The following is a 24176-nucleotide window of genomic DNA, read 5'->3' on the forward strand; positions in this document are numbered from 1 at the left end:
ATACTTAAAGCAGTGTGGTGAGCTGTTAACTGATTTAAGCAGTTGATCTTTCTGAAAACATGTGGTATTGTTTTTGGGTTTTAGTTTTCGTTTGGATGTGAATGAGAGACTGTGTATGAAAGAAAAGGAAAGCATGTGTGCATGTGCATTTATTCACCTTTTAATGACTGTGTGGTAGGTGCCATGGTTACGCATCAGGTGGGATCAGTGGTGAGAGCAGCTGTTTTGCACCTGCTGTCGGAAACCCTCCTCTCCTCTCCTCTCCTCTCCTCTCCTCTCCTCTCCTCTCCTCTCTTCTCCTCTCCTCTCCTCTCACACAGGAAAGAAGAAACAGTTCTAGCAAAACAATGTACTTGACACTGTATGTACGTTGTGATGTTTGTTGTGATACTGTGAATACAAGCTCCCCCTGGTGGTCATATCAGCTTATTACAGTCTCGCTCAAAGCACAACACTGCATATCATTAGCATTTCAAAATGTTAAGGTTCTTGTTTTGTTTACACTAATTTACAGGCAAACAGCTGATTTGTCTCAGTTGAAGCCAGCGCATTACAGGATGACTGGAGTGTACTACATAACTGTAACCTTCAACAGTAAAAATGAAAGATAACAGACATACTGTAGTAAAAGTCTGTTGACAGTTTGTCAATGACATGCAGTAGAGTTTATAGCTCAGCTGACTGTAGGCTAGACCAACTGAATTTACACCATTGAAACAGCCCTGTCTGTCTGTCTGTCTGTCTGTCTGTGTGTGTGTGTGTGTGTGTGTGTGTGTGTGTGAGTGTGAGTGTGTGGGTAGACATACAGGATTTTATCTCAGTGTGTATGTTTGCTTTTGTGTGTGTGTATAGTTGTAGTAGCTGAGCCAGTCTTTCCAGTTCCCGCCATCAGCTACTGCCTCTGTCCTTGTTTTACTGTAATCTACTAACAGGCAGGAACACAGTTCACCAGACCTGTTCGTTTTAACTCGTTAATGACATCACTGCTCCCATTCTTATGTATGTATTGCTTTAACGGGCTTCCTTTATACTGTGTTCACTTTGAAAACCATATTCTGAATCTCAATAGTATTGACATTTAAACATAAACATATTTTTTTACAGGAATAATCCATTCAGTTATCATCAGCTGAAGGTTTTTGTCTTTAGTTTTTAAGTGAGTTCAGTCAGTCCTAATGAGAAGACGCATTGCTTCCATATCATTTTTTTGCAATGAAAGTTCATAATTTCTATTCTCCTTATTTGCTAGCAATTGATTGTTGTTTGCTGTTTGCTGTTGATATGATGTATGCAAAGCTTTTGTTGTAGTACATTAGCAGATGGCCTGAGTGCAGCCGTTTCACTACCTTAAAACTCAATGACCCCGACGTGATTTGAACACGCAACCTTCTGATCTGGAGTCAGACGCGCTACCGTTGCGCCACGAGGTCCTGACACCATTACACTTTCTCTGACATAACTTGACATTAAGTTTTCATCTTCCCTCTTGCCACTTCTTTTAAAAAGCAGTATGTCAGATGTGTTCAGTTTCGAGATCTCAGGCAACCTGACATACACACACATCTCCTCCCTTAGAGCACATAGTACATCATAATATTTTTGCAGTAAAGGGAAAATAATGAAACCTGTAGCTAACTTAATAGTTGTTATTAAGAGGAACAAGACTACCGTGTCAAATGATTAAACTAATGGCAGACGTTGAAGCCAATGTAAATATTATAAAAATTGAAAGCAAAATGTAGCTCAGTAGACTCAAATAGTCACCATGTAAACAATGAAACTGATGTGAGAGATCTCTGTTGTGGATTTCATATCTGAATTTGAAAATGAGTGTATATTCATTATTATACTGGTCTCTTCTTATAGATTACTCTATCTCATATTTACTCAGTATTTGTCTTTAAAATCATCAGCTACAATATGGTGACTGGTATTGGTGTTGATAAAAAACACACACAGAAGAAAAAACAGTAATATAAGTTTACCGAGTGTTGATATTACATTTTAGATGGTTCCAAAAATAGATTTGTGTTTAGTCACATGAGTCACTAAAGTTGACATGGAGAGATAACAGAGCGGAGGAGAGTTCATGTAGAAACTACCAATGTCATTTTCCAAGTTTCGGTCCCTTTGCCGTTGGGAGCACGTGCCCTGCAAAGCCTTTTGAATCTGAGGTGTGTGTGTGGTATGTGAGATGCCTGGCTCCGGTTCAGCAGTTAGATTACCATGCTGTGATTCATACACCGTCACAGAGCTACATGCTGGAGCCTGTCCGTGCTTCACAGATTTGTACAATGATGATCTAACTTGTATTTCACATGCATCATTAATATGAGCGTGTATTTCTACAGTTTGTCGAGGTCAGGGGTTAGTTTTGTGTTGTACAAATCACTCTGCTGTAGTTTGGGTCTAGTGTTACTTGGAGCTTTGTGTGTATTCACGCCCTTGTAGAGATCATTCTAATGAGATTATGATTTGATGTCTTATTTGCTCCATCAATACAAAGATCACAAAAGTAATAGAGACACAGTACTATCAAGGTGCTGAAAAGTTTCACTTAAACAGAGAAAGTCTTTTAGCTCCATATCGTCTGTCTATGACTGTCTGATACTTTTGTGAATGCATTGCATATTTGATTTGATAGGTTGTACCTTTATTGTTCTCTTTGTTGTTTATTGACAGTTGTAATGCCAGCTTTCTGATCCACTACTGCCACCAGCTGGACTGAAATGTGTAATAGCATGTTGGCAGAGGAAAAGCTGTTTTTGTTTTCCATCCAGGACAATCAAACAGAATTTCTTTTGTTTGATTGTTTTCCAATAATCAACAGCTGTATAATATGTTCTTAGAGCTGTCATTGTTTTTATACTGTGTACAAATGTCTTCCTGAGGTGTGATTATCTCGTCTCTGCATTGATGCAGTTTGTTATCCTTCAGAGGACCTTGTGGCGCAACGGTAGCGCGTCTGACTCCAGATCAGAAGGCTGCGTGTTCAAATCACGTCAAGGTCAAAGCTTTTCAGGTCTATAGTACATTCAAGAACAGTCCCTCACTACAGTGAATAGAAATGCAGCTTAATAAAACACTCTGTCACAAACAACAACTCTAACACTTAGTGCCATGAATATGATAATAAGAACACATACACACGTATAGAGAAAATAATAAGCTTAAGCTAAAATAACAACACAGTGGTGTACATGAAGTGCTTGTTTAATTTTACAGGATCACATGGAGTTCACGTGACTTGAGGAAAGTGGAGTCAATCCTTCCCTGTATGTTTGTCTTAGATGGAAGCTGTCATGAGGATTATTCAATTACTACAACATACTCATAATAACTGAAAAATGTCTATTAGCCCAGCTATATTAGTTAGATGTTAGAGACCATGGTCTGACTGTACTTAGACACACTGCTGATACATTACTTTAATTTGAGACTATTGCCCTATTCTTTATAATTAAGCTGCCACATCTTCAGCAGAATTGACTGAGCTCCATGCAAGTGACACAAGCTCATTCAAAAAGTTTCAGTCAGTGTAGAGTGTCCAGGAAGGAGGTGGAACCCTTCCTCCTGCCAGAAGCCTGTGAAATAACACTTGTGATAGCTCTTAAATGACTGGAAATGGCTTTGATACAGGCATGTAATGCATACACCAGATGGCAATGTGACAATTAAAATGTCTCCTGCTTAGAAGATGGCCTTAGGTAAGAAATTCACAATATGGTTGTGTTGAAATGAGTTTATTAAGGAATGGAATGGGTGTGATCTGCCAAATTACTTTCCACTTTAATGTTCATTGCGGGAAAATTGGGCCATTGCACTGGCAATTAAAATGATATACAAAACCAGGAAACTATTGTTGTTGTACAAGACAGACTCACTGTCTGATGCAGAAGCAGAGTTCATTAACCATTTCCAGCTCAGATATTGTTTTAGATTCAACAACAGTATAACACACTGTATCAAGACTGCATTGCACACACACTGGGCATGTCTTTGGATGACATCACAGCCTATAGCTAAATAATTTTCCCAGGTCTGATGTGATGTTTTATGGCTGTGACTGCCTTTCCATTCACTGCTTAACTGTTTCTCTCTTGTCCTCAAACAGTATTAACCCTTCTCTTCTTCATTGAGCATCATTGCTTATTGTGTAAGTTGCCATTTTGATGTTTTGTCTAAAGCAAGTAAGTGAAGATGATTTCAGTGGCTCTGTCCCTTGATGTTTAAAGTGTGGATCTCCCTCGTTAACAGAGGTGAGTCAGAGTCTCCTGAGCTTAATGAGTGCAGGGTGAATCCTCAGGGTCGATTAACGGAAGAAGCTCATTACAGCAGAAGTACCTGAATCAGCAGATCAGTGTAGTCTGTTTTAAAGCAGGTGCATGCAGTTGTGGACCTGTAGGAATTGCAGTGACACCCATGAACCACAAGGAGGCAGTAAAGTCCAGGATATAGCAGTCTACACTTAATGTGTGTATGCTGTCTGCTGCACAGAGCAGATGTCAGTCTTTTTTGTTTTTTTGGGAATATATACCAGCTCAGTCTGACACATCATTTATAAAGGGAAAAAACACATATAATAAGCACATAAGAAACACACCTATTGAAAAGAAAATGGCTACTTAAAACTCACTGAACTGTCCAGACCAGACTGCCTCCTCTGGCGGTGCTAATGTGGTCTGTTTTTAATGAGTACCTCATCAATGGTTCCTGTGCTCCTGTGGTTGAGCTCCTTGGAGAATTGGCATTTCCTTGGCCCCTGAAGTTGGCAATTGCCATGGCAACAGCGGTCGGGTGCCAAGTGGGCACCTGTGCTGGGTCGAGATCAAGCCGTGAGTGAAATTAGCCAAGGCTAAAGCAGGGTCCCAGCAGCTGCCCCCTGGTACCAGAACACTGCCGGGGGAAATCAAAGACTAATTACTCTGTTTGTCTGTGTGTATGTGTGTGCGTGTGTGTGTGCGTGTGTGTGTGTGTGTGTGTGTGTGTGTGTGTGTGTGTGTGTGTGTGTGTGTGTGTGTGTGTGCGCGCATATGTGTGTGTGTTTGTGAGTGAATGTAGCCTGTTTTGGCATAGATTGAAGACCATTGTGTCTGGTTGGCTGTCTCTCACCATCGTCTCTCAGACAGTGTGATGCATTCAGCACACACATTGTGGACTCCGTACACTCTATATTTGCTGTGCATCTCTTTAACTACTGGTATGATTAATCTGCCCGTTGTTGTGGTTCCTGAACGTTTTCATGGGTCCATGGAGCCCCATTTGATTTTTGCTGTATTATATGAGTTTTCTATTCTGTAGGTGGAGAGGCAACAGTGGATTCCAATCAAACCACTCATATGAAACCAGTCTTAGAGCTAAGATGAACCACTACAACCACTAACCACCACTACAATTGAAAATTCATTGATTTGAAACACCAATAAGACTAAAGAAATGATCTCTCTGTCCCCTGTAATTATGAACAATGAACCAAGTGTTCAGGAGTATAAGTATCTGGGCTCTATGATTGATAGTAAACTGTCATGGAATACTAACACCAACACTAGATTTGCAGACTCAACCATATCTTTTATTTTTAATGAAACTTAGCAGTTTTAATGTGGATAAAAAACTATGCTGACATTGTTTTACAAGACCTTCGTTTAGATTATATTGATCTTTTGTATTCAGTATGTGGGGAAGCACAATCTTTGCAAAACAAGAACAAACTGAGCAGGGTTGTTAAACTCTGTAGCAAGATAAATGGGGGAACAATATGCAATATTACTTTGATGCCAAACCAGTACACAATGAATTTAGCAGATCCACAGCATCCTCTGTGGTCTGAATATGAGCTTTTACCTTCAGGGCAAGGGTATAACAAGCCCAGGATGTGGAATAGAAGAGGCATCACATCCTTTGTCCCCTGCAGCATTCAGCTGCTTAACAAGCTGTGATTACATGGTCTGAATTTGGCACTTTCTACAAGTTGTACTTGATGTGACAGATTGATTTCCCAAAATTGTGCTTTTTATGATGTTTTTAAGATGCTTATGTTTAATTTAAGGCCTTTTTGATGTTCTTTTGTGCTCTTTGTGCAAAGCAGTTTCCCCTAGGTGCAATATAGGTGTCATTAATTAATTTACTTGTTATATGTAAAGACGACAGCTGACAAACTTAACTCAAGGCTGACTTCTTAAATTTACCTGTGCGAGCAATGCCAAATATAGTGTGATAAGTGCTTCATTCATTTCTCAGATTATGTTTGTGATTCAGATGCTGCCCTCTAGTGGACACTCTAACAAGCTCAGTGGAGGTCTGGCTACTTTACCTGGTCTTGATCTAATTTGACATCTAATCAATAGGACCTGACTGTGAGTTTAGCTAACACAAGCATGTGCTCCACCTTTAAATGAATTCCCTGTTCCCTCTGGTGTCATTTGAGTGCTGTACCTCTTGGCAACAATGTTTGTGAATTATTTGCATTTCTTACAGTATGGCTGTTCACAAACACAGGTAACTGGACTGAAAAGTGCAGTTTTTGCAAATACTTCAACAAAATAGATGTTTTTGTTGGCAGTTAGATGTTCTTTAATGGGCCTAGATGATGGTTTCAATAGCTAACTGAGTGTGGTACAGCTGTCGGCCTCTGGGAAGGAGACAGGAAGAAGGAGACAAACATGCAAGAAGATACAGAGGGATGAGACACTGTTCTGTTCTGCCCCATGCAGCACAGAAAAAGAAATGTTTAGACTGTCAGATGTCTTCAGACTTACACTCAGACTAAGGTAAACATATGGTTATGTATACATACACACACACACACACACACACACACGCTTACGAACTTTACACACTTTAACTTCTCGGGGCTAGAAAGTGTAAATGTCATTGTTCAACAAAGCTATAAAAGAACACTCATACAAAATGAGACATCACACTCATACTTTACGTTCACACACGTGCAGAAATAGTCTAACACTCTGACAGAGTCACACATACATGCACAGAACATCTTGACAGGCACACACCCTGCCGTAGTCAACTGTAATTAGCCTGTAAGGACCAGAGTCAGCTCGGTGTCCTGAAAGACTCACTGTGGTAGCAGAATTTATCCTCTGCTGAGAGGCTTGTGGGCGGCAGCAAGCACTTTTTCATTTCATTTTCCTCTTGGGCTTTGGATTTATTGTCTGTTGTTGCTTGTTTATTAGGTTCCTAGTTTTTGAACTGCACTTACTTTTGTTGAGCGCTGTTGTTCTTTTTCAGCAACTTCCTCTCCACTTATGCAGTTATAATCCCTCACAGTGGGGAGATGGCCAGTGTAACCACAGCGCTGTACACTGCTGTTTTCCATTGGAGCTTGCTCAAGAGAACCACATGCCTTTAACGGCTCAGTAGTATGTTGGGTAACCTACTTGTCGTGAAAAAGGAACTGTTTTATTGTAATTCATTACCTTGTTGAGTGAATCAAAAAGTGATTAAAGTCAGTAATTGTACTGTTTATACATGTTGCTGTGATATTGTGCAGTTTGTAAGCAGTTGTTGTAGCATTTACAGGAAGGACTGACCAAACTGAAGGAACCAAACCAAACCACATGGTGTCACTCACTTGGTACGATAATTGCAAACATGTTGTAAACATAGCATTTGTATTTTTTAACCTTTATTTTACTAGGTCAACTGCTTCAGATTGGGATATTTCTTTCCTGAGATAGTCAAAAGTGATTTTGTGCAGCATATATGTTGAATGTGAACGTGTGTGTTGTGATTAGCATGCTGTGTGTGTAGGAAAAACAATCTGAGAGGTAATGAATTGGAACAAAGGTCGCCTGATGTTCTTGAACCTTGAGCATCTAGAGGGCATGACAGCCTGCAGATCTCTGTTGACATAGACATGCTGAGCCACCAGTATGGATAACATTCCTCCATTCTTGTTGTTAGAACCTATCACTTCAGTTGTATAGCATATGCAATATAACATACATACGCCTGTGCCTGCGGTAAGAATGCTATTACCCCATATTGCAAAGCAGCGGGCAACTCCTCCATCTTCTGCTGTGGTTTTGCAGTAAAATGGGTGAAATCAGGCCATGTCACCAAGCCTTTCTTTCAGCTTGGAGGCAACACAGCTAGTCACGTAGGTGTCTTTGATTTCTCCACCATGACAGCTCCCCTGCAGGAAGAGATTTTTGCCGACGCGCCAAATTGCTCCTGACATGGCGTCAACTCGCCTGAATACTGTCTGGAAATGCAGGGATGTTTAACCAGAGCGGTGGATAGGCTGTGCCAAAAGTAAAAAAAAAAAAAAAAAAAGAGTAGAAGGACCCACACAAACACGAACGTCTACACATTAACACATCTATGTGGAAAAATAATCATGTCCCTACACGAAGACCCACACTCGTATCCTTGTACTGTGCATGTGCGTGTGTCATGTAGGAGGATGTTTGTCCTGGTTGACAGCTGTCAGGGCTGCTTTAGTTCCAGTGTCTGGATACTTTGCCAAACGAGCCTATTATCTGCAGCGGTGGAGTCCTGTGGTGGGGCCCGGCTTTGCCCCGGGGGGGGCGATTTGGGTCAGCCGCCATGAGACAGGCCCTAAACTGAGGTGACAGATACAGACCCCCTACTGAGATCCTGCTGCCCTCCCAAAGACCCCCGCAGGGGTGTACCTAGGAGCACCAAGACAACAAAGGACTTCTTCTCCTCTATTATCCATATGAGGTAAATACTGCACCCACAAGGCCCAGTGGCATCAGACATGGATACAGGGGGAGAGACATTGCCCTGGTTTGAAACTGGATGAGACATACTTGCTATTTATCCTCATCGTCTCATTATGTCTACAGTGAGTTTGGCTAGTTTCGGAGGAAGTCATCTTCTCCACATCTCAGTCTTTTCGACCTCGCCTCACAGGGGCAACAGTGCATTCTCTACATGGCGCAGAGTATGATTGCCTGCTAGGAAATTACTTATACAAAGTCACAGCCAATTCAACAGAAACTGCAATCTTAAACAGAAAACTTCAATCTACCATCAATTGGTTATTCTTTTGAATATAGAGCTATTTTCCCTCACACCCTGCTGCCTCTCAGCTCCTTGTTAACCCAAGTCAGTTTCTCCTCTGCATGACAAGTATCCCTCCGTAGCTTTTGTCTCAAGAGTCTCTGGACCATGAGCGGCTGTTTTCAACACTTGACTACCTCTCTCAGAACCATATATAATTACCCTCGCAGATCCAAAGTCACTGCAAGGTTGTGTCTGAAAATTGGCTCTCAAATAGACTTTGGAAGCTGAAGCTGTATTTTAGACTGGGTTAATTTATTACACAGGATATGATATACACCAGGCTAGTTTTTCCAGAGTTTGGGCTGTGTGTGGGTTTAAATATTGTAGTAATTAGTATAGCTGTGAGTAAAGCCACACTGCAGACACATGAACTGTTATCCTGACTGAACCACCAAAAATACACTGATATGCGTTTATTGAAGTAAAGTGCAGAATGAAAAAGGAAACAACAAACACACAGAAGGCAATAAAGACAAATCAATCAAGAGAGAAGCAAAGAAAAATTGGACAAAGAAATTGAAAATAATGAAAGATTAAAAAAACAAAGAAAATGAAGCACTGTAGGAAGGAAAAGAAGAAACCCAGATAAAGAGGAGAGCAGGCATTGCCATGAGCTAAGCAGAGTCTGGCGTTGGCGGCTGGCACTCTACCGAGCTGAAGTTGACACTGGCACAGGGAGGGGGGTGGGGGGAGCGAGGCGGTGCCAAGGCCGGGAAGCTAAGCCTGGTTTGGAGAGCTTTAGACAGGCATATTGTAGCAGACAGAGAACTGAATCCCCCCCTAACACCAGGGCTGTGCGCTCTCATTGCCTCTCTTCTCATGAGAAAAGGCTAAAGACCTCTTTAGATTATGTCCTGCTCGGCTGAAATGCTGAAGGCTTACAGGCATGCTGAAGCGCAATATGCTTTTATATCCTGCAACTGCTGATTGGTGTCATTTGTCACTCATGCGATACAGTAATTGCATATTTGCTTTTAATTTTCCTCTTTGCCATTACTTAAAATCTTTTCACAAAATGTACACATTTTTACCCAGAGTTTTGCTCCTGGTCAGATGAAAAATAGTTCACATGAAACTAGTATGAAGCTACTACTTTTGCAACTAATACTACTATATTTACACATAGTGCTCCTCCTACAACAACTCCAACCACTACGATTACTACTGCTAATACTTTGACTTCTACTTTTACTGCCCATACTACTTCTAACTAACTTGCTTTAAACCTCCCAACTTTTAATAAATAGTTAATAACACAGTCTAGTGTAGTTACAGCAGCTATGAGGACATTCTTACATGATTATTAATGTATTTGCAAAAAACTCCTCCAGTGAAGCATTCATAGCTTATTTTTCTATGATTTTATACATTGTTTTTTGGAGAAATCCTGCATAGTATACATTTTAATAAACACTTAAAATACCCTTATGTCTACTTACAACCACATGAAAAGCTATATAAGCTAAATATATTTATTTAGAGAACCCTTTACACCTTTATTGGTATAATCTTGAGCAACAATAGGCAGGATTTTTCTTTGTTTTATACTCAAAACTCTTCCGCCTCCATCTTTCTATCCTCTGTCTCCCACTCAAGAATACTAAAAGCCATATGTATTCAGTAAAGAGGGTATCTGAAGGTCAGTGGGCCAATTTGCGAGAATGTGTCTCAGTGTGTCTTTGTGTTTTTATCCAGAAGGGATTTTTAGGTAAAATTGTCATAAGAGCCCTCCGCCACTACGCCTTCCTTCTCTTTGTGCTCTGAAAAAAGCTCATTCATCACATGCGGTGAGTGTGTAGTATATGCGTGTGTACAGTATGTGTGTATAGTATTACATGGAGAATCTTGAGAGTCCCTGCTTGAATGCCTTATGTCTCTTCTACAACAGATGTGCCACAGCCTAGGGCCCCTCAGTAGTAGCTCGTTATGTGAATGCTCGTGTGCTCGAGTGTGTGTGTGCGCGAAGACTGCATGCTATTCCCATTCGGAAGTCAGTGGGGAGTTTGCCTATAAAAGGCTCAAATAATAGGCACCCATTTTTCTCTGAAGACACTCATCCATCAGCGTACACACACACACACACACATCTGATGGTTTGCGATATTATTGCTCTGCTGTGCCAGAAGCACTGTCCTGTATACACGCATTAGTGAAAATGTCTTTCTACAAAGAAATTAGAATCGCATGTGACGTGCTGTATTGTCTCCTGTCAGTACTCTCTCAGTTTAAAGGCCATTGTACTATAGATTGACTCACTGACACTGTGTGTGGCCTCACCTGCTGACCACACTCCCACAGGACACACAGACAATGCTGCGGACGACCATTACAAAACTGTGTGTTTTATTTTGTCTGGGTTTGACTATCCTGTGTGCTCTGTTTGTCTTCTGTAATAATGGCCAACAAGCACTTTTTGCATGACATGGGTTACGGTATTTTGTAGTAAAACATACAGCTCTGTCATGTTATATTAAATGTGTAAAATCCATGAGTCTTAATGCTACTACTACAATAATAATAATGATAATAATAACACGCTTGACCTGAATGGAAGAAAATTCACACTCTAATGAGACATCCTAGATTTCCCCATTTGAGCTACTGTGGTCAGAAAATAACCACAGGCACATTTTGTCAGTGAGCAGAAAGTAATAAACTGAAAAATTTAGATTTCAGAAAGAAACTAACTAAAAGATATTTTCATGTGACATCTTCCTTTCTTGCATTTGGTACATCCTGCCCAGGCTGTTAAAGCTCTGCATGTGGGCAGTTTATTGATGTGGAATGGATGGAAACTGTGAAAATTGAAACAGCTGCTTCAATCTGGGGACACTATCATGATAAGTGTGGCTTTATAACTGTGTTTAGACCAGTCGTTCCCATCCTTTTTTGTTTGTGACCCTTTAAAACTTAAAATTTGCAACTTCCATTCATTGTCCTATCTATAAAATGTCAGAAAATAGTGTGAAAATCCCATTATGACTCTTCAAATTTGTTTTCTTTTGTCCAAGATCTGAAGAAATTCAGTTTACAATCATATGATTATAGACCACATATAAAGATGGACATGGCAAGGTGTGGTGTTTGCATTGGAGCCCAGAGATGCAGCTTATTTTTCCTCTCCAGTTAACCATCTTGTGACTCCTCAGATTTGTCAAGCGAACCCTTGAAGGGATCTAGATCCCCGGGTTGGAAACAATTGGTTTAGGGGATGAATGTAGCTTAGCACATGCTCCTGAGCATATGAAAGCACAGGAATATGTTTCTATGTGTGTCTGCATCTGTAGTGTTACATGTCTTCCCTTACATGTTTTCCTGCCATAATAAATGCACTATTACTCACAACACTCCTTTAAACTCCCAACACCATCATATCTCTATCTACACCTCTTTGTTCTCTTCATTCTACTCTTTATTCTTACCTTGTGTTCAAGAAGCCTTGAACAGTCTATGAGATGAGAAACACAGCTACTTTCCTTTCCAACCCATATTGATCATCAGTCAGTGAATGAACTACACATGGAGTCACCAACTGACTCTATTGATCACAACACACACACGCTCACACACTCACACACATAGACACACACACATATACATGCACAGTCATTTACCTCATTTACCAGAAGTCGTATTAAAGCGAATTCTTCTGCCCAACTACAGGCTGTAAGTGTGTGTAAAGTGACAGTTATATTACGTGTAAAGTGGTCCGATGGTAAGATACACTGCCAAGGTAAGAAGTGAGCGAGTTCAAGACCCACATTAGGAAAATTAATTTGCTGCAAATCAAACAAATGAAAATTGGATGTGGTTTCTTCTCTTTCTTCTTCTCACTTACCATTAAACTAAATCCACATGCAGACGCCATCAAAGTTGTTTTTGTTACCTAATCAGAGGCAGAGATTTATTTTTTCAATTAGCACTGTTGTTATTTTAACTTCAATGAAGAAATTATTCTTATTCAACCTTTTGCATTTTGTGCAACAATTTCATTCACTGTTCTTTAACCAAGAGATCAGGTTTAGACATGTATCTGACCTTTGACCTCTTTGTTGGCGCCATCAGGAACAGAGAATTTTCAATTGAGGATAAATATATTATGCGTGTAAGTATTATATAAGCATTCCATGAAACTTTGCAAATGTTTGATAAACTACATAGCTTTAGGTAATCGATCACTTTTCTTCTTTATCATGAAGACCTCTAGGTTTCAAACCTACAAAAAGTGCGTGGTCTCAGCTGATATGAGCTGATACAAGATACGATAGTCTCGGGATTATTTCAATTCATAAGCAAAATAATGACAACTGTGGCTGCCAGCGATGACGGGACATTAATAATTCACGACCTAGGAAAAAAAATAACACTCGACAGATGTGCCACCTACTTGTTTTCAAATATGGCTCTCGAACAACAACTGTGGAACACATCCCCATCATTGACAACGTGAAAAAAAACCTATTTCTTTTTTCTGTGGGAGTGTGCAGATGGAACATATGTTTTTTTAGCACCAACACATCAACCTAAGTGAAAAGGAATGGGAGCAGAGTGTGTGTGTGTGTGTGTGTGTGTGTGTGTGTGTGTGTGTGTGAGAGAGTGAGATCAAGTTGTTTAGAGTTAGACATACAGAGTGGGTGAGAGCAGTGTTCATAGCATGTTAGGTGTATGTCTTTATGTTTTTGTGACCCTGACAATCCAAATAACATGGTGACACACTGTAGGGTTTTTCATCACGCACACACACTCAAGAAACAGGTTACCCTGCAACAACACATGCCAATATTTTATTCAACATGTTGCCTCCATGCTTGTAATGAAGACGTGGAGGGTCGAATAAAAAGGACAGACTAGGCTTTTACACCTCTCCCAAGTCAAAAAATGCATTCTTTATTTTATGCTTTTATCTTTTTGTAGCCCTACCTGTCTCCTGTATTTTATGATTAATAAGTGATGTTTAAAAACCCGGAATATTAAAAACATCTCTATGTCATGACCCTTGGTACACACACACACACACGCACGCACGCACGCACGCACGCACACACACACACACACACACACACACACACACACACACACACACACACACACACACACACACACACACACACACACACACACACACAATCCCCCAAACCCAGCGTGAGGCTTACATCTCCCTAGTGTGTCTGGATTTAGTCTGCATGTGCGTTCTTGTAGTGCCACGCTCCAATTAGCAGTCCTATTAGCACAGGTGTGGCACCTGAGACCAGACTGGCCGCGTCAGGGCTTTTCCCAGCACCGCAACACGGCTTTAGAAGAATCCGCCCCTACTCTCATTTGACACAGAAATCGCTGTAACATTTTGCTCTGACCTGATTGCTTACACACTAAAATTACAAGCACCACACAGTTAGTGAAACCTGACACTCAAAGAGCAAAACCTCAGCCCAGATGTGCACAACTAGAAGCACATTGTCAGCCTCATAAAAACAACACTACACACACACACTTCTCTACATGATGTCACTTCTTTGCCATTTCAAAGTGCCACACCTATGAACCAATTAATCAAACACAGCTGTCATGTCAACTAAGGTGCTTCATTATAAACTACCCAATGAGGTGTGAGCACAGGTGAGTGCACCAAAACTGGAAGCCAACAAAAGTGGAAGGCAATGTTACAATAAGAGGGAGAGGAAAAGGTAGATCTGGAGGAGGATGTAGATGAAGAAGACAAGGACCAATTGTATTAGATGAGATCCAAGCATTAATTAACCATGTTGTAAACCATAGGTAGGCATTGAGAAAGGCTGGACAGAGAGTTCAGCCCAACTTCAGCAGATATACTGTTGCATTAGTAATTGAGACATTTTGACAACAGCACAGGTGAAAAACAGCTTTTCTTTGCTGTCTACAGTAAAATTAATACTATGTAGCGTACTATACAGTATGCACTACATCCATGTTTGAACATTGCCTTATTCACACTGTCCCATGACATTGTACATGTATATAAATTAGTCTACATAGGATTGAAGGTGGAGGAAGTTAAGGAGGAAGGGGCCCCATATTCTCAGAGGAACAAGACAGGGTTTGGGACAATAATGTGATACACCTCAGAGAAATTCAAACATCCTCAATGGCCACATAGTTTTTAATAATGTCCATCAGGTCTCTATATCAACATTGAGGCAAATCCTTTAAACACATCACATACAGATGGAACAACTCTATTGAGTGCCATTCACAAGAAACTCTGAGTAGGAGACGTTGTGGTATGAATATGTGGAAGTAAGTTATGTATTTTTGCAAATGGATGCTGATGCAATCTCACATGAATGGTCCTTCATAGATGAGGCATGTTAATAGTTTTAGATTTAGCACAACATAGTCAGATGGTATGAATCATGTGTGTGCCATACGGCGACAAAATCAGATTTCTTTTACAAATTATTGTACAATTTAGAATGAAGTGTTTCATTTTACAAAAAGATTTGAAGTTGTCTCGCTACTTGTCTGTGCGGTTATATAAATTACGTGCAATGTTTTGACAAAATGAGCCCTGTCCCCAAAATTGTGCTAAAGCAATCATAAAAATAAAAAAAAGCTGTAATATTTTGTCATGTGGCTGTGAAAATGAGTTTTGCTGCTGGGAGTAACATTTCAGCCACACATTACTTGGGAGGCAGAAATAAATTGTATTTATCTTGGCAGTAGTGTTTCATATAAGGAGAGAGAGCCATAAAGCAAAGACACATTTTCCCTACAAAGAGCAATAAAGTACAATATTCTCCTCCAGCACTGTGGAAGCTAAATCTGTGTTAAACATGCTTCAGACAAAGCAGAGAGGATGATAGCTATCCAAAGGCACGCATCTACGTTCAGTCTTACTCTGATACTATGCAACATGCAGAAGTGTACTGTGATGCTCTTTTTAATCACCCATCATTTTCTTGTTGCTATGGATATTTTTTAGTACATTTACATGAAATAATCGAGAATCTATTTATAAAAGAAGCAGGTGGTGTTTCCTTAATCTGATGCAAAAAAAATCCACTCATTCCATCCTCTACATTTACTTTTTTTCATCTTGTCACCTTTCACCCTCATCACTCCCTCGCAGTCCACCAGCTGGGACCTGCTTTCTAATTGTGATGTTGATGGCCTCCTATAACTTGAGCAAGTTCCCTTTCTATCTCTACTCATGTCTCATATTTGTGTCTCCGAATATTCTGCCCCTTTACTTGTGCACTTTGTTTATTCGTCTCACTCCCCCTTTCCCCCCTCCCCAATCCCTCTCCCCGTGGTTGTGGCAGTTTGCTCGGCTCCAGAAACGCCGCCGTGTTTTTCTTTCACCAGATCAAACAGCTCACCTGCGCCGCTCGATTTCTACACTCCACTTTTATGTCGTGTCATTATTATGTCTGCGAGAGAGAGATAGAGAGAGATAGTGAAAGGAAAAGCGAGAGGTATTTGATTGGAGTGTATGGAGCTGGAGGTTGATATGAATTTCAAAGAGTTTTATTCCCGCGATCAAGTGATGCTGCCTGTGGCGCTCAACACACACACACTGACAGGTGGTCTCCTCTGGTGTGTGTGTGTGTGAGTGTTTTTCTATCTCTGTGTGTGCCTGCCTATCTATTGCTATAGATTTGGGTGTGCCCAAGTGTTAGGTTGCACTTTTCTTTGCGTACACATGAACACAATCTGCAGATTAACCCCACCGTATCAGAATGTGGCAGCATGCCTCTGTTATTTAACATGTGTGACGTCTCATCCATTTAAAAGAGGCTGGTCTCAGTGGGGGGGCGGAGGGGGGATGTTGTGTTTATGCCGAGTGGAACAACACACTCACCGCCTGTATTTCACGGTTGGCTTAGTGGAAGGAGACAGTCAAGATGAAATATTGAAATGTGCCACCTATGTTTTCCCCGGCTGGTTTGTATAAGAATGTTGTGTTGTCGAGCTGAAGCGTCGCTGTATTAAATCATAGTGTAGAGGAGTTTATAAGCAGGACTTCACTATCTTCATAATCATCTGAAACAGTTTTATTGTGACCTATAGAATCTCTAGACACAATGGATAGGAGATGATATGAGAAACGACATGAATTATTGACACTGCAATTTAATATTGTGTAACAATGTAAGTTAGTATGGCCTGGAGTCATGGAAAATAGCATAATGTATTCTCTGAGGATTCAGTAGCAGGCACTTGATATAACAACACTCAACACTGAACATTTCCTAACAGTGCTTTATGTTTTTTTATACATATAGTTAATGTTAGATCAGTGCAGGTCTGACATGTTTAGTGGATTCACTGATAAGTCAATAAACAGAAAAATTCAATCAATCAGACTTTATTTGTATGTCACTAATACAGAGTAATGTAACAGGAAGTGCTTGACATAGTTAAAAACAACACCACCCCAATCTAAGCACAAACAATAAAAGACTGTTATAAATAATGACTCAATAAAAATAGGAACTGGATAAAATGAAAAAATTCAGAATACCCAAATAAACTAATACAAAATATATAATAAAATAAAGTGGACAAAACATGATATTTGAAATTCTCTTAGAAATCATAATATTCAACAAAATTATCATTAATTATAATAAAAATATTTTATTACACAAAAAAGGCTATACACCATGTCCAACACAACAAAACTAAACTCTTTGTAAACAAGGCTGAAGAGTAAAGCTGCAGGTAAAAAATGTTTTCACTGTTAATAAAGGTATGGATTTAGGGGGGATCTATTGGCAGAAATCTAATCTAATATTCATAAATATATTTAATTAGTGTATAATTACCTGAAAAAAGAACTGTTGTGTTTTTATAACCTTAAAATAAGTCTTTCATATCTACATAGCGAGCATGTTCTCTGCCATGGACCCTGCCATGTTGCACTGCCATGTTTCTACAGTAGTAGAAATTACCAAACCAAACACTGGCCCTAAAGAGGGCCTTTTGCCTTTTATTGTGAATTTCACTGCCTCTGTAGGTTCTGTAGGAATATTCAGTTGCTAAGTACCACTTAATTTGACACACTGGTCCTTTAAGTATACTTGAATGTATATTATCATCATCATGCAAGTGAAAGCAGACAATTAACTGAGAAAATGTTTATGCCATTGTCTATCTATTAAATAAATTCTATAGGAGCACATAACACTGAACTCTGGTGGGTTCATGATCTATACCACACATCTCCTCATTCCACAGTGACTCACTCAGCTGTGACAGGAACATGTCAATGACAGCATACATCAGAAGAAGTATAATCATCTCTCCAGGGTGTCAGAATGATTCAGAGGCTGAAATGGGAGCTTGTGGTGCACTGTTGACTTACGGTTTCCCCTCAATGTTGTACTTTCCTCCAGCTGCAGCAGGGGGCACTGTGTCGTCACTGTTGGAGCTCGTACAGCCAGAGCGGTGAACAGGGTCAAATTCCTCTGTAAGCAGGAAACCTTGTACTACATACTGCCAAGTCACTCACTAAATTAACTTTAAAAAAAGCTTTTCACATTTAAAGGAAATCTTGTAATTATGTAATGGCTTGTATCTTTTCAGCAGGGGACATCTATAGATCATATGTAGATAACTGTTTGCTATCACAATTCCAAGCATTTAGCTGATGCTGTTATCCAGAAAGTGAGGTAAAAACAGGTTTTTACTCAAGGACAAGTCAGAGATTAAAACTTCTCCACATATCAGCAATATAACATTACCCCAGTGTTGAATCATGCCTGTGCTTTCAGAGGTTTGTTGAAGACACAGTATATTCAGCAGCTACCTCGTGAGAACTTGATGCTCTCTAGATGTTCATAGATTCTTTTAGAAGCTGAGTTTAGAGACTTCTCATCACAGCAGGAGTAACTCCAAACTCCTCTCATCTATTTCCTCTCCAGACCGACTCCTGCGTCACAAAAGATATGCAAGCAACCAAATTCGCAAAGTTAAAAACGACACAGCTGTAAATCTGCAAACTTTGTTGGGTATGTGGAAAGCTGAAAATGTACTCGGAGAGTCTGTAAAGTGCTGAAGTTCTTAGGCGTCCTTTCATCACAAATAGCATAACAGGCATGAAGCAGAAAGCAGCTCTCCTGTCGTCACCTTGATGTGGAAAGAGTGGAGGCAGGGAGGAAGAATGCACCATTTATTATCCACTGTCCTCCTCTTCCTCAGCTAGTTGCCTTACATCATGCGTGAAATGGCTCCAAATGGATTCTCTTTGTCTATTGGCAGTGCTGCTGTTATGCTTTACATTACGCCTCCTGGCCTCTGTGGTGTGTATACAGGCTGTATGTGATTCAACCTCTCTGTTAAATATATAACAGCAGGTGGGTCCCCATACACACTCACAGACTGTTTATCTGTCTGTGTGTGTGTGTGTGTTTCTCTGCCAGGAATTGCGTGTATATGTGTGTATATTAGTTCTGTGGTCTGTGCATGTGTGGGACTGCATTTGAGAAATTGCAGTGTCACATTTGGGAGTCCCTCTGTTTCACCGTTTCTCCCTGACTGATCAAAAAGGCCTCAGCGGACCAGCGGATCCTGTTCATAGACTTTCAGAAGACATGGATGGGAGCACAAATCACTTTTTATCAGTCACACAGATGGCGTACACATTAGTCCTTCAACTCATCACTTGTACTGTAAGACCGTCTTTCCTCCTCCCTCTGCAAAGGAAATCTCCACTCGGTGTACTTTAGAAAACTTCCCCCAACAACTACAGTACTTTAAAGCCCTAAGCCTCCTGCCTCTCCACTCCCACCGTACACATCTCTGAAGCATCGCTCATCGGCAGATACTACACAGCTCAGAGAGCTTATGCACCGAAAGCCTAATGGCCCAGTGCTGGTTAACTTTCAGGCTTATACCCCTGTTGATAAACTCAAGCAGCCATCACCAGTGTCTCTCATCCCAGCTAAAACCTGCATTGTGCCGGCGAGGTTTAGAGATGAGGATAGCGAGGATTGTCAATAGATCAGAGGGAGAGGAAGCTGGAAGAGGGACCTGTTAACAGTGCGAGAAAAACTCTGGAATAATAAAGTTTGTAGAGGAGAGACACGTGTGCTCACACTCTTTCAAGCAGACTTAAAGACTCCTAAATGCAGGATTTACTATGTATACCACCTACACTGTGTCAGTCAGGGTTATGTGCAGTCACGTAACCCTGGCTGACACTAAGTTGCGCTGTACCTTACCATCAGTCACACACCCCTGCCTGAGACTGAGTGGCATTAAGACCTTGAACATTCGGAGTACATCTTCTTCCTGACATGAGAGCAAGACTTTTTAAATCTGTCCTGATTAACGAGAGTCACATAAATCTAACCAGACACACATGACAGAGAAAAAATCCAGCTCCGTGATCTTCAGTCCTACGACAGAGACATCCACTTTACGCTGATATACGTGTGAGAGCTGTGAAACCGTAATGTTGACATTGCACTTAAGCTATATTGGCAGTGGGGGCATGTTCCATGACTTACCTGGGACTGTTAAAACCAATGGTCCTTGAGATGATGCCGGTGATGTAATGACCTCAGTAAGCAATGTGTTAACCTTTTGCCTCCATATGACGCCATACCTGAGTGCGTAGTGGCTCTTTGGGTAATGGATGGCTTCTTGTCAGTTCTGTGTCTTGCTGTATGTGTTGTATTTCAGGCCATTCATTTAGGATACCTCTCAAATGTGAACAAAACTCAGTGGGGATCATATCTCTTGACATACTGTGAAATGTACGTGAAATTTATATTTTAATGTACTTTTGCCCCTGCATCCAGCGAATCCTCTCCGCACATGCCGCTATTTTATAGCTACCCCCCGCGTAAGTCGGTTTGACAGGCAGGGCTATTCACCGATCCACCTGCCATCATGTTTTACAACAGCTGATTTCACCGACTCCGCCATCCAGACGGCCCTCAATTCTCCACATGACACAGTTAGTTGTCCAAGGAAAAAAAAAAAGAAAAGAAGAAACATAGCTGTTTTTTTTTTTTGTTCTCTCGCCACCCAACGACAGCGGTTGGGACCGTAATCGACTTGAGGAGAAGCAGTAGTTTTCTGCCCCGGGGACAGTCGGGTTTTATTGCCCTCCACAAGAAGAGCTTATTGGAGGGCCTCTTTTGTGCGAGGGTGAATTTTACGGCTGATTGCGTGTATTGGAGTAGTCGTAAAACTAAGTAGAGAAGACCCGTCTTTATGGTATCAGCGGTGGCCGCGCTTACAACCTGTTTTTCTTCAGAAATAGTGAAATAGAGGGTGAGTGTGGGTGTTAGGGGAATGACTAGTGTCAAAACAGTCTTTGACTTTCTCTGAATCATTGTGTGAAATAACAGCTCAGGTCCACTCTTCAATCTCTGTCCATCCTCAGTGGTGTAGGTGTAGGTTTGCTTCAGTCTCATTACAAAGTGGCTCTTTCTCTTTAAAGTTTGGGGGTAATTTTTGCCTTTTCGACAGATGATAGTAGAGAGGAAGGGACATTGTAGGTATGTAGCATGAACTCCAACCATTAGGCTGTTAAAGCACCCAGGGCAGTTTGAATTGTTTGTTAATTGACTGTCCACCATAAATACAATGTCTGCTATCTCTCATTTGTAAGAACCCACATGAGACAGCTAATTGACATTTTCACATTGAGTCAATAAAACAAATTGTTGCTACATTAAAAGCAGTGCAGTTTTTGACCACTAGTGGTGCCATGGAGCAACAATTTGAGGAAACTGATCCCGTTTTTTTGCATCTCAAGCAAACAAACATGAATGATTCACCTTCCTGCTGATGATGCACGTGTTAGGCGGGTAAATCAAAGTTTTCAGGACATATTCTTACAAACATATCATCAGTTGCTAGCTATGCCTGCATGTCAAATTCCCCAAAGTGGCAAATGAAACTTGGATTTAACTCAAAGATTTGTCATGTCTCAGAGCTGCCAAGTCTCACGCTTTGACTGTGAGACTCACAATTTACACAGATCTCATGATGTCACGGCACAAATGCCTTTTCTCATGCTAACTTTTTGTCTTTGATTCCACCGATGTAATTTGTGATTTATGATTGAAGGAACAGCATGTTTTCTTTTTTTCTGTTTTAAAGTTCAGACAAGCTGAGACAAGCTGTAACAAATTTAAGGCAGCACATTTCACAGATTGTCCCTGAATGCACCAATCATCACCTGCAACAACAAATCATTGCACAGCACGTTTGGGTGTAGCTGACCATTTCTTTAGTTATTACTTCTAGATATCTACTTCTTGGAAAGACCTGAGAGACTAAAGTAGAGAGTGTTAGATGATGGGAGCATAGATCTTTTTTAACCTATGTTTTGAAGAAAAATATAAGATTAAAATCTCACATGGCAGCCCTGCCTGTCTACTGGAGATATAACGCCCAGAGGTTTCACCTTATTCCACTGATCTACACATAGTTGTGTTAAGAGGCCAATGAATGCAGAAACGCAACTCAAAAACATTCAATGACTTCTCCTTACAAGTGTTTTATATGAAGAAACTGCATGCAACATGTTTGTTAAGCATCAAGAACACTCATACAATGTGTTTTGGGGATAAACACTGAGTATAGCTGTGTTTGTTTACAAGAAAACTCTACAGGGTACCTTTAGATTTTCAGACTCACACTGGTCTCATACTGAAATGTGCAAAAAAAGAAAGGAGCTGTTCAGCCACAGTGGATCACACCTGTTGGTGTTCTAACTGGCTGTAGCTGGTTGTTTACCTGTTAGAAACGTGTGGTGCAATAGTAGCATGTCTGACTCTAGATCAGAAGGTTGTGAGTTCAAATCACGTTCTGGTTGAAGCTTTTCAATGTTTCTCTGTATACTGCTGGCAGTTTTTACTTCTTTGCATAACAGTAGGCATAATCTCTCACTGCATACACATGAAGAGAAATGTGAGAGATTGTTATGTAAGAAGAAAAAAACACACATACATCTGCTCTTCAGAGTGAAAAAACAGCCTATAATTGGCAATTCTGTCTGCAATTAAAATAAAACATTCAATGCAGATTGCCTCTGCTTCAATATCAATGGTGTAAATTATGCGAGGCAAGTGAAAATGTCCTGTGGGTAACTTACAGGTCATAATCCTCCCTCATTTATACATTCATACACTCTCTTTAATTTTTTTTTTTTATCTCCACACCCACACTCAAGCCTTCGGTACAAAGCGTTTCTTTCATCTCCCTCTAAAAAAACCTGTTGTTCTTTGTCTTGGTGTGCATCTCTCAGGCAGATTACAGTGCAGCAGCGCGGCGTAGATGTGTAAGAGGTTGTTGATGAGGTTACGGTCAGTGTATTAGCACGGAGCTGAACGGGGAATACTCCACACCTCATCTCTCTGCCCACACAGCCACTGATAGGAGGCTCATTATGCATCAAATGGCCGTAAATGGCCCTCAGACTGGCTGTCTTATCTGGGCGAGCAGCTCCCCTCAGGGTCTGTGTAATCTGAGTGTGTGTGTGTGTTTTACAGTAGTAAGTGTGTGGCTGTCTGAATGTATTCACTGTATACAACTCAGACTTTCCATACTTTGATTTTCTTTATGTGTGCATGCTCCTCTACATCATACCTGTGCACCAGTTTGCTTATTTGTTTTTTTGTGTGCATATGTCATGTTTCTTATGAGTTCATGCATGTTCCCGCACACACTTGTTTACCAGACTACTTATGAGCTCGACGCCACGCATATCAACCACTCTTCTACATTAGCTCATGCTACTGATAGAGAGCCGCGATAACACACACACTATCACATCAAACAAGCCATAGAAATGGGTTGGTGGTGGTGGTGGGCTTGGAGGGAGAACTCCATCCCTCCTTCCACTATGCTCTCTCTCTCTTTCATCCTCCTTTCCCTCCATCCCCATGTTAAACCAATTAACAGTAATTACCGGGCCACCCCAGGCGCAGCTTCTTTCTGCTGGCTCCGCTGTTTTGTCCTCATCACCACGCCGACATGAAGGGAGGCTCTGAGACGTATCGGGAAGCAGGTCATTACTGTTTATTAGCTAAGGGAGGCTGATTTCCCCTGATGGGCCCCTTGCAGGAGAACAGTAAAAGTTTGGGGCTGGTTCGGTTCGGGCAGCTGAATTTACTCATCCGTTTGTC

At 40.8% G+C, this 24176-nt stretch overlaps 1 protein-coding gene and 2 non-coding genes across 4 annotated transcripts in view; 2 read left to right on the forward strand and 1 right to left on the reverse strand.

Annotated features, from left to right (window-relative positions):
- LOC128382231 (partitioning defective 3 homolog) overlaps positions 1 to 24176 on the forward strand; it is a 349665-nt gene that overhangs the window by 43820 nt on the left and 281669 nt on the right. The window lies entirely within an intron of this gene.
- Positions 1359 to 1430, reverse strand: trnaw-cca (transfer RNA tryptophan (anticodon CCA)). The gene has a single exon. It is a non-coding gene; the product is annotated as a tRNA-Trp (tRNA).
- On the forward strand, positions 2940 to 3011 carry trnaw-cca (transfer RNA tryptophan (anticodon CCA)). Its single transcript has one exon. It is a non-coding gene; the product is annotated as a tRNA-Trp (tRNA).

The sequence above is a fragment of the Scomber japonicus genome, chromosome 21 (genome assembly GCF_027409825.1).
Source record: "Scomber japonicus isolate fScoJap1 chromosome 21, fScoJap1.pri, whole genome shotgun sequence".
Classification (NCBI taxonomy): Eukaryota; Metazoa; Chordata; class Actinopteri; order Scombriformes; family Scombridae; genus Scomber; species Scomber japonicus.